Source organism: Poecilia formosa, unplaced genomic scaffold, assembly GCF_000485575.1.
Source record: "Poecilia formosa unplaced genomic scaffold, Poecilia_formosa-5.1.2 Scaffold34, whole genome shotgun sequence".
NCBI classification, from domain to species: Eukaryota; Metazoa; Chordata; class Actinopteri; order Cyprinodontiformes; family Poeciliidae; genus Poecilia; species Poecilia formosa.
Window position 1 is genome coordinate 826,575 of NW_006799973.1, and position 12,146 is coordinate 838,720.

Consider the following 12,146-nt stretch of genomic DNA (forward strand, 5'->3'; position numbering starts at 1 on the left):
CATGGCACGCTAGTTACATGCTGCTCCATTCATCCATCCACATGCACAGGCGCACGCAAGCAAGACTATGAAGCTGCACCTCTCCATGCTAAGACGCACCAGGCATCTGCCTGGGTGACACTCACATGTGGATCCACAGACGCTGGTGTGGCGCCTCCGTTTTGCTTGGAGAAGCAGAAAGAGGCGATAGGAGGCAGCGGTAAAAAAGAGAGGGGTAAAAAAAAAAAAAGCAGGACGGCGAGGGAGGGATGCAGGGAGGGAGCTAGTGATGGATGAATGGATGGAGGAAGAGAGAGGGAGAGAGGGAGGGAAGGAGGGGGGGAAATGCGGAGCGACGCTAGGGAAGGGGGCATGATAGGGCTGAGTGGTTCTAGTAAATATTTATATTGCATTATGATACGAGGAGGAAGACTGAGAAAGGAGGGGAGATAGAGCGCGCGTCCTATCCCTTTATTAATTTTATTCCTGACCGCTAAGTTTAGCATTCAACACGTGTCGCCTGAGATGGAGAGGCAGGGAGGGAGGAGGGGGGAGGAGGAGAGAAATACAGGGGTAGAGAGGGAGGTTGACGGTTGCTAGGTGACGGGGCGCATATACTGAATTTTAACAAAAGAAGAGGGAAAGAGGGAGAGCTGGAGAGAGTGCGTGTGAGAGAGAGGAGAGAGGGAGCGAGAGAGGTGAAGAGAGATCGGGAGAAATTGAATACATGTAGAACATATATATTTATACAGATATATATTTTCACAGCGTGCGTGTCAGTGTGCGTGTGCGCGCGTGTGTGGCGGCGGAGGAGGCGGCAGCGGCGGCGGTGGGGGACACCCGCAAAACGGATACCTCAAAAAGCAAGGATGTGAAAAAGGATGGAGGGACGCAGGAAGAGAGGGGGGAAAGGCTGGTGAAATTCAGTAAGTACATTTTTGTTTGATCCGGTTCAGATTTGCAGTGCGCATTTTTTGCTCCAAACCACGCACACAGACCCTCTGCCGCTGCTGCTGATGCTGCTGCTGCTTTGGATTAATTGCGGCTCAGGCAGCGAGAGGATGCTGCGCGTCATTGAGACATGGAATAAATGAGCAGTCGGATGTCGGCATTCGTGTGTAGGGACGCTTCTGATGGAGAGATGGAGGTTGGAAGCGGCCGGCGCGCCGGGGCTTTGACCCCTCTGTCATTGCTGCGCCCGAAAAACTCACAGGCGCAGATGGGATAGACGCTCACGCACACAGTTTACCGGCAGTTCAATTAATCATGCACACCAAAGAACCTTGAGGCTGCACCGATCCTGTCTTTCTGGAAATGTTTGGTAAAAAAGAAAAAAAAAAAAGACAGAGTTTGGGTTCAGTTTAAGAGGAAAAACTGGCAACAGTTTTCATGCTTCACTTTGCTGCGGAGGTTTTAATTGATGCTTGTTTTCTCCACATGCGTGCTTGGTGTTGGTGCGTGAACGTGTACTTCGTTTTAAAAAGCCACTGCAAGATTGCTGATCAGTTTTCCCACCCTCTTGATCTATTTATATCCCGATACGCTGAATATTTGGGCGTATGGCGGCCCACGGTTATCCCCTCTGTTGCCACCGAAGAATCTTCAGACAGCTGGATCCGACGCTTTATTTATTTTACCAGGAGTCTGTGTGTTTGTGTGTGTGTGTGTGAGAGAGAGAGACAGAGATTTTACTTAATTTTGTTGTCCAGAATAAGTTTTCCTTGCCAAAAAAAGGGTGATTTTATTTTATTTTCTCGTATTAGAAAAGAAGAAGAAGGGGGTTTTGGACTGTAAAGACCACCAAGGGAGAACATGATGATGTTGACCTGTAAGATGGAGAGGCACAGTGTTTCTACTCACGGATTTACTGCAGTGCTCGAGAGTGACAATGTCAAATTTATAGGCCTGCACCGAGAGGCCGTTGGATGCATTTGTAATTGAAACAAATGTGTTTTTATTTCCTTCATTTCTGTCTGAGTTGCATTCTCCGCTTCCCTTCCAGATGATCTGTTCAGTCCATCATTTCCCCTCACAAACCCCCTTTTTGAGATTGTAAGCACATGCAGACGTACTGCAGCAGTGTACTGCATGCACTGCTGCCCCTGAAGTGTTGCCTTCAGTGTCCCTTCTCTGCTGAACGGTCGCCCAGAGATCTGTACTGTACCAGCTGTTGTGAGAGGGGGGTGGCGGGAAGTTGAGGTGAGTGCAGACAACCTGTCTGAAGGTGTGAGGAGAACGAGGATGTGGACGGCAGGCATGATGATGAGGGCAAAAGAAAGCTGATTGGAATTGGATCGCAAAGGTTGGAGAAATGCAAGGAACACAGTCAACATTTGTGAGCTTGTTTGCTCCAACTCCACGCTCGTCATCAATTTCATCCCATTGATTCTTTGACTTCAGCTCGGAAAAGCCTCGAGCTTACAGCCCAGTCCTCCCCACGTCAACTCTCCTTCCCCTCATTTGCTTGTTTCTTTTCTTCTGCCAATACCCCTGCCTCTTCTCGCCTCAGTCTTCTCCATCTTTTTCTTCACCCCTGCAACCTGTGACTTCCTCTGCACTGGTTTACTCTCCCACCTCCCAGCCCTTTCATCTTGTGTTTGATGCAACATTAGTGGGTTGTTACCTCAATCCTGCAGACCACCAGAACCCCCACTTTTTTCCCTAGCTACACGTGCCACCCAGTGTTCTTTTAATACCACTAATTAAGGTAAAGCTCGTTAACATAGAACATCAATTAGCCTTTAACGAGATCAGAGGCGGCTGTTTTGGAGTGATTACAGTACTTTCTTCTCCCAGGGTGCATCTCTGGACTCTTCTGCAGACTGTTGGAACTATGGAGTTGGTAGTGAGGAGTTGTGTGACAAGAATGTTTTTCAGCAATTATTTCCCTGCAGTTTGCTTGGAAGACACAGCAACAGATGTCAAACTCTTTAACCACAAATCTTCTATTTCCTTTGATACCATCTCTCACTTGAACTCATTAAATAAATCCGCATCATTTTGGAAAAGACTGCCCTCCTTTGAAAGCAGCTGGGGACACAGATTGGCAGGCTGTTATCCACGACCAAAGTCTTAATTGCCGATAACACTTTTAAGGTTTTTATTGCCCAAACTCGCTCAATGCCTTCCGACAGTCAATGCAACAGTACTTTGCACGTAAAATTAAAAGTTAAAGAGCTGACAGTTATAAGACCAAGGCAGAGAGTCTTCTGAGGAAGAACCGTGTGTGTGCAGTCGTGCAGTTAAAGCTGAGATAATTAGTTTGCCAGATATCCACAGTTCTGCAGCATCTTTCATGTCAGGTCTTTCCTGGTTCATTATTTCTACATTACCACAAACTGAATGTCTGGTTATTAAAAACAAATCAAATTCAGTCATCATTATTTATCTGCTGTGAAAAAAAATGGTGGCAGAAACGATTAAAGTGATTAAATTATTCAAATGAAAGAGGCAAACAATGACACAACAAAGTAATAATGAACTTACTAATGAAATTCATGTAAAACTATAAAATCTTGATGGCATAAAAGAAAATGTGTAAATACATTAAAAGGAAATCACATTCAGCAGTAGAGTAAAGGTGAGTTATAAGCGTGGTTTAAAAATTATTAATGGAAAAGTAATCATTCAACATTTGCAAGTTGTCTTGTTTGATTTGGTGAAGCTACGGAGAGTTTGGAGTTTAAATTATTTATAATAAAAATTTACATGCCTGTTGCAGCATTTATGCTACACAAGAATAATCTCCCAATTCGCCTCTAGAACTAGGGAGTCTTGGTGGTGTCCTTATATGTCCTTTGACAATGCAGATCCTTTTGGGCAGAGAGAATTGTTGGTTTGGGAGTCTGAGAGTTTATTTTTTCACATATTCTGGAAACCAAGTGAGCTTCTCACCCTCAGTTTTGTTTTTGAGTCACGTTACGATAACCTTGAGTAAAAAATTTCAAAGTGTTTCTCAAAAGAATGAAAACAAAACAGAAAAGAGACAATTTATGCCAATGTGTGTCATAGTACACGGTGATATTTATAGTTATAATGTTAGCTGCTTTACAGATGTGGTCCTGTAGCTGCACTTGTTATTTAGACACAGAGTTAACTCAAGGAGGTGAGAGGTTTCGCTTCTTTAATTTCAGCCCTTTCGGTATTCTTGTTTATTAACAGTAGAAACAGATGAATTTGTATTACTTGCTAGTGAATGCAAAGTGTAAAAGCCTCCTTTCAAACAGCTGACAGGCAGTGTGCAGTAACTGGAGGAAAGAGATTATACTTCTTGCAGCCATCACTTTCTCTTCCATTAAACATTGTTTAAATGGCAGGATTAGTATGTTATGGAAAATCCTTTAGTGGTTTTGAGTGAGTGTTTGAAACTGTTGCGTCTCTTGAGATTAAGCTGAAGAGATTAGTTCAGGATTTCTTGTTGTTTCGCAAAAGGATCTAATTGTGACAAACCTTCAGACAGTTTTGAGGTTAACAGTTTGAAGATGCACAAACTTTGGTCTGTATTGAAATGATCATCATTTTATATAAATTTTTGTGTAAGACATGTGTTTCCTTTGTTTGCACCTCAAGACCAAAATAAGAGAATAAAAAAATAAAATCTTGTTTTTTTTTTTTCCCCCCCACATTATTTTTACATAATTTAGAGTCAGTGTTCAAATTCAGAATAGACAGTGGTAAAGCCTTAATCAATATAAATACCGAACTGTAAATTTTTTAGAGCAGAAAGCTAACCTGTCGGTGGTCATTTATCTTTGTGCTGATTACTGTCTATAATCCCTGGGCAAGGCCCGAGAACATCTATATTTACTGAAGCCTATATTTGGATTATAGGATAGAATATTAAGAAATCAGATGGAAATTAATGAATTCACATGTTTTAATTTCAATTTTATCTGATAGTCGCCAGCTTATCAGGCAAGGTACCTATAATTTCCTCATATGAGTTTTGTCACTGCTGTTTCCAGTGACAACTTGAAGTGCCTTTACTAATTAGACCAAATAGAGACGGACTCATTTCAGATATACAGATCAGCATGTTTTTTCTTTCTAGGAACGGGCCTACAAATACTGACTTTGACTAATTACGATTCAAAAATCAGAAAATAACTGTAATGTAAGATATAAGCACAGTATTCAGAATTTCTTTTTACAGTCTTGTGTTGATTGCAGTTGCTGTAAAATAGGGTTTTATTGACCTGCCTGTTGCCTTCATTTGCAATTTTCCATCTGGGACTTCTATTGAGCTTGAGTACTCAGGATGTGTTTCATCCTGGCCAATCAGCGAACGAAAGGAGTTGTGAGCGATGATGTCAAGTTTCTCTTCTGTTTTTGAATCTTAGTCTGCCTATGCTTGTAGTTTAGCAACGGCAGCAGATGAAGTGAACAAAGTGGTTCAGTCTGTGTTGGTCATCCAAATATCGAGCAACTAAAGTTGGAGCTTCTCTCTTCGCAGTTGGGGATGGTTGTATGCAGGGCATGAAATTTCCAGTAAGCTTCATAGCGTAGCTGTCAAACTGAGGGCTGGATTTTTTTCAAGATAGGGTTTTACTATTGTGAAATGAAGGAACAATGACTATAATATAATTTTGTAAAGTTTAAGTTATTAGTGTTTAACATGGTTAGTACTGTTAGCATTTTTAAAAGAGCAAATTCTCACTTTTTGTGCATTCACAAAAACTTTACACATTGTGAAGGTAAATCCAGCATATTCCATGACAGACGAATGTGGAAATGCCAAAAATGACAAATACAGTAAGTTTCCTGCACAATGTTCAGCCTTCCTGTTATCTGATGAAGGTCTTGCTCTCTCTGGCTCTTTTGCTGCCTGAATAAATATCTCAAAGAAATCCCTGATTCTGAAAATATAATCTTTTTCTTAGTTGCAATTGCCACACTAAAGTATTGTTGTCAGCATAACAATAAGTATGGTATGTTTACACACGCAGTCACCAGTCAGGGCCAGTCTAGATGAAAACCATCCTGTTTTGATCAAATACCAGTTTCTTAGTGCATTTCTAATAACCATGATGAAAAGCAACAGAAACGCCCCTCTCAAAATCAGGTGGGTAGATTATTAATCTCCTGAAGGAAATTGTTGTGTTAGAACATCATCAAAACAGACACTAAAGATTAACAGAAATAACATAAATAACATTTAAATTACCTTCTCTGTTGATTTGTTTATCGCCCTATTGTTACAGAACCCACTCTCTGCATTCACTTACTGAAACGGCTTAAAGTGTTATGTCAGATTTTTCGCAGAATGTGTGAAACAACACTGCAATTATCAGATATTAAAGTTTATGAAAATTCGAGCATGAGCTAAGCTTGGCATCCTATTCTGCACCTGTCAGCTGCTGTCGAAGAGCAACGCTAAGATAACACCTCTGCTCTAAATTTACTCCACCTTTGGACCAGGAGTAACAAAGACATCAAAACAAAAACTAACATAAAGTGACAGGAAGTCTCTAAACAAACAAGTGGAGATAGACAGAGACAAGTAATTGGACACTCTGGCAGATAGACTGATAAACAAAATCACACACAAAGGCACAATCAAACACAACACCAAGGGACAATTTAGCAAGCAGTTCCTACCCACACTTACAGTCAGACAGGTGCACACACACACACACACACCTACACACACACACACACACACACACACAATTGCACATGCACGAACTAGAGCCAAAGCCCTGCAGTGTGTTTTGGGAATAAAAGTCTGGAAGCAGCTCAGGCACAGAGCTTCTCATGACTGCATGCAACAGACAGTCGCACAAACTCATAGAAAGTACATTCAGGGGAAAACCCCATGGGTATGCAGACAGGCACAAGCACTCACTCAACAAGAGCAAGATTTGCACAAACAATGAATACTTCACAGAAACACACACAACTCACCATTTTGGATGAGAGAAGACCTTGGGACCAACCCCGTGGGACGAACACACACGCACACCACGTGTACCGTGTGTTCACACCGCAGTGACACTGACACACCCACACACAAGGGGGAAATCAGAATTAAGAAAAGTAATGAACGAGGTTGAAAAGATGTTCTGGAATGTTTTGCGTAGCGTGGCGTTGTGCATGACATGTGCGGTCACTCATGATGATGGATGGGTCAGGAAATGACACCATAAGTGGTTATTAAAAAGAGGAAACGGGGGCATTTATAAAAACTACAAGAGAATGCCTGGAGTTCACGTGACATGTCGTATTGAGATGGGTTGTCATGCATCTCATGCATCTGTGGGTCTTACTTCTGTTGCATGCTGCAGCATCATAGATAGATAGAAAGGAAACTTTATTAATCCCTTTGGGATTTTCCCTCAGGGAAATTGTCAAAGCGATTAATAAATGATGTGTGCCTTGGAAAAATTTTCTTTTCTTGAACTTTTCTAAATTTTCTCACGTTACAAAAACTTCAGTGTATTTCTGTTTTCTATCACTGCATAATAATGAAGTGTAACAAAAATGATACATGGTTTTTAAATTTATTTGCAAACAAAACAAGAAAGTCTGATGTTTTGCTCCACATGCATAATGTACTGCACAAAGGGCACCAAATGGTCAGGGAGGCACCATAAAATCTGACCGGTGAAAAATCATTAATTAGTCATTAATGAAAATTGAAGCATTTTAATAAACATAAGCCAAGCAACATAAAAGTAATAAATATGCTCCAGAAGAAAGAGCCTCCTCCAGACTCCCCAGAGGCGCGCCACTGCGTCGCAAGGCGATCCAGGTTCTATCAAATTTCCACAGAAAATGTTTAAGAGAAAACTTCAGCCTCTCCAACTTTATGCTAAACAGGACTTCCTTGACCCATCAACTGTAGGATGGGGGTAAGTTGTGTTTCTAGTTGAGCAAAATTAAGTGCCTGGCCAGTGGCGTACAGAAAGCCGTACTACACTGTACTTCTAATAAAGTGTTGGTTTGTGGAATACAGAAAAGAGCAGAGAGGGCATTCGTATCAGCCTCAAAACTGTACGCCATGCGACCAAAAGTGTATCCATTTTGGACATGGCTAAAATGTGTCAGAGGACTGGTTATTTCTATTACAAGTATCTAAAACATTGGAATAGATTTTTGAGAATCTGCAATTGGTGCAGTAGATGCTGCGTATGAATGTGATAACTCTGCTGCAGTGCAAGTTAATAATTGGGCAGAATTTCTAAAGAAATACGACCTGGAAAAAGATCTGTCTAATTCAGCATTTCGAACAAAATAAAACTCGACCTACTGTAATTATGTGGTATGTTTCAGTATCTGGAATAGAGGTAAAAAAAACCCTGGATATGAACTGTTCATCATCCCTATTTGGTGCACAGGCACTAGCTAAGATAATATAGTATTAATAAGATAATATAAAGAGTATTGCACAGCAAACCTACCAGATGAGTCAGCTACAGCGTTTTTCTGGCTCAAATGGAACATGGCTTTGAATCAAAATCGCAGCTCCCCTAGCACCAGCGCTGAACTTTGAATGAAACAGATGACTGAACTTGCCCCTTTTAATGCGCAAAGTCCCGTCACTACGCAGGTGTGTCTCCTGCAGAAACGCCACGTCCCCTCTCAGCCCCTGAATGTGAAACATTACGTTGCTTATTTTAGCTGCTTCATTTGGCCCCTCGACGTTCCATGATGTGAAACGGATATTGTTCACTATGTTTTTACTTGCCATGCAAGTGATGGGTTATCTATGTATTATGCAAGATGAGAGGTACTGGTATGAAAGGGTGATGTATGGTATGAATACGCATGGTATGTACGTTTGGAGGCTTATTGTAAAATAGCACAGAATCTGAGAATGAAAATTGAAAAAAAAGTAAGAACATAACTTCGCCCCTTCAAACATGCTTTTACCGATGGCAGCCGCCGTCTGCCCCCATTGTCTGTGCAGGGTAAAGCAGTGAGGGCTTGAGGTTGAGAATGTCGAGCCGATGCATTACTTCTTTGTACTCTGCATGCTGGTCCACCACAAAGGATTTGTGTTCAGAGCACCAGCATAGCTGGCAACAGACCTGCATGTTTCATCTTTACCCTCATTTACTCTGATTCTTCTACATAAAGACTGGTGCAGTCATCTGTCTTCAGAAGTCGCTAGTAAACACTATACATCTCTTTGCAGTTGTTTCGCTGCATAAATGATGCAACCTGCTGGGTTTCCTTAAATAGAAACTACTTTGAATAACTAATTGAGCATACTGTACTGTTTTGTAACTAGGATCAATAGGAATGTATGTATGATTGAACTGAAATTATTCTTTTGCAAAGTGCTTTCAGATGATATTAGTTGTGAATAAACTGAATTGAATTAGTGAACAAACAGCATCATGAAAACCAAATAACATAACTGTCGGGGAGACAGTTATGGAGAAATTTAAAGACTTAAAACAATCTTTCAAGCTTTTAACATCTTACTGAGCACTATTCAGTTTATCATCTGAAAGAGTTGGGCACAACTTGAAACCCCATCAAGACAAGGCTGTTTGTAAGCCAGGCAAGGAAACCATTAGGAAACAAAAGCAGCCAAAAGGTTTGAGGCGACTCTGGAAAAGCTGTAGAGAACCAAATCTCAGGTACGAGAGTCTGTTGACACGAATCTGACCTCTGTAGGAAAGTGACGTGACACAGCAAACATTATAGAGATTTAGACATGAATGCAAAATGCAAAATTAACACCCTTAACATAACAGATCTTCTCTGAAATGTGGTACTGGCAGCATCATGCTTTGGGGCTTCTGCAGGAACAAGGAACAGTAATTTCTAGTGCAAATATCTTGGCACACTTGAAATGAGACAAAACTAATTTACGAGAAACTTTTCAAGAAGATATAGGAGCTTGTTTAGAGTCACTAATTCCTTAATTTTGATGAAAAATGACTAGGTCCACTGGCAGACTATCTCATTTATAACATGGGAAAATAAATGTCTTAGGAGTTAAATAATATGTCAGTAGAGCTAGTACTTATAAAAATAAAGACAAGATAATATCTACTGAAAAGTTGTTAGTTTTGTCTTATTTCAAGAATACAAAGACATTTGCAATAGAAACTAGGCCAAAGGTACTTAGTAAGATTTTGTGTTTTTGCAGTGAAGTTGGTCAGAGTAGCTAAAATGATGGGTGGACCTAATAATTCAGGATATTCCTGCAAATGGTGTGGAAAAATAAGACACGTTATTGAATAGCTCTGCATTTATTTAACTTGGCACATCGGGCACGAACTAAATGAAGGACCACAGTACCTCATGCGTTCTGCAACTTCATCGTAATCATTCTTACTCTTCCTACAGTTTCTGTTTTATTACTTGTCGGCGGCTCCACCTAGTGGCATGGAGTGATGTAACACTTTAATAACACAACAATAACTAAGCCTGCTGAGCTACTTAAGACTAGAGTGGAGAGTCACCAGAAGTAATGGTTTCTAAAGCTATAATTGCAGCAAAAGGCGCTTCTGCAAATTGTTGGCTAAAGGGCCTTAATGCAAATGAATACCTCACTTTTCAAAATTGTATTTTTAAATGCATTTTTTTCCTTCTACTTCTTAAGTATCACTCTTTGCGTTGACCAATCATCTAAAAATCTCACAACTACAAATATGTTTTTGGTTATAATTTGACAAAATACACAAAGTATGAATATTTTTGTAAGGCACAGTTAAAGTCCCTTACGTTCTGTGTAGAATGACACCCTCTTAAAAATAATAGGAGAAGAAGTGCATTGTGCATCTTTAAAATTTGACTGTAAAAGTCTTTCAAAAAAAACGACACAAAAAGTAAGCAGCTGGTACAGATGCAAAACAGGTGCGTGAAACTTGCACAGGATGTTCTCTACAGTGTGAATGATTTTTTTTTTTTTTTGGGAAGGAGGGAGTGCTGCGGGGAGGGGCACAGAGATGAAAAACAGTCTGATGAAGATAGATGTTGCTGGGCTTGTTTGTTGTGCTTGACTCTTGTGTGTGAATCAGATGCTAAAAGTAGCTCTGTAATTACTGACAGCCTTTCTGACGCCGAACACCACAATAGGCTCCTGGTTGTGATTGAGTTGTTTAAGATTTTTTTATTTGAGCTACTTCTTTTTTTCACACTGAGGCATTAATTGGTTACTTGAAATATTTGCATGAAAATTGTGTCATTACAGTTCATATTAATGTATCCAAATGAGCCAAGAAATGATCCTGACCCTAATCTGGGGCTGATCACACTCATCAGGCTGATTGTTACGTAATCTAGTCAGAGTTAGCCGTCACATGGTTTTTGTTATATGAGTAAGCTCTTGGTACTCGCTTTGGGAAACAGAAACACTCATTCACATATTTTGCGCCGAGCAGTGATGGGAAATAACACAGAAAACAGTTGCTGGCACAGAATGTCCCGTCTCATCTTCATCCAAATATTAAATCAGCTGTTTACAGCTCTGCCAGCGTACAGTGCTTCACAAAAGTATTCACACCGCTCCATTATTTATTTTTTTTCTTCCATTTTGGCACATGACGATCATAAACGTCGGTGTATTTCATTGAGGTTTTATAGCACATCACAAAATAATATAACATAGCATAATTGTGAACTGAAAGAAAAGGAGCATATTTTTCACCCTGAACATTTTGCCCAGTTTTTGATTGTGAAACAGATCAAGCTCATTTATACAAATACATAGTTTCTGTGAACATTAATTTCCCCCCATTGCCATATTGGCTTTACAACTAGACTTTGACTGGGCCATTCTAACATATGAATATGCTTTGATTTAAACCATTCATCGTACTTCTGGTTGTAAGTTTAGGCTTACTGTCCAGTTATCTTGGTGAACTAACCAGAGCATCTTCCTTCACTTAGTAGTATCTTAAATATACTCTTTATAAAATCCCATCTACCGCTTTATTCAGTCCTATGCTATGTTATTGTGTGTCTGTTCCTATCAAATAAACTTAATAAATAAATGTTTTCTTTGTTCCCTATAATGCTTATGAGTTGGGTCGTTGAATGACCTTCTTTCAACAGTGGCTTTTTCTTATTTGTGCATGAAAACAGATTTGTGAAATGTCAGATTCTCCTGCCTGACCTCTTTGTATGTGCAGCTTCTTTAGCGTTACTGCGGGCCTTTTGACTTCTTTTCTGATTAATATCGTCCTTACCCAGCCTGTCAGTTTTTCTAG

General features: G+C 40.3%; 1 protein-coding gene across 3 annotated transcripts in view; it reads left to right on the top strand.

The window, feature by feature from the left end:
* Nucleotides 1–656: 656 nt before the first annotated feature.
* Nucleotides 657–12,146, top strand: part of grin2db (glutamate receptor, ionotropic, N-methyl D-aspartate 2D, b) — an 84,405-nt gene continuing 72,915 nt past the window's right edge. For all 3 annotated transcript variants that reach the window (XR_001661836.1, XM_007550021.2, XM_016670483.1), the window contains exon 1: nucleotides 657–905. The gene's annotated coding sequence lies outside the window, so the exon portion shown is untranslated. The remainder of the gene's footprint in view (nucleotides 906–12,146) is intronic.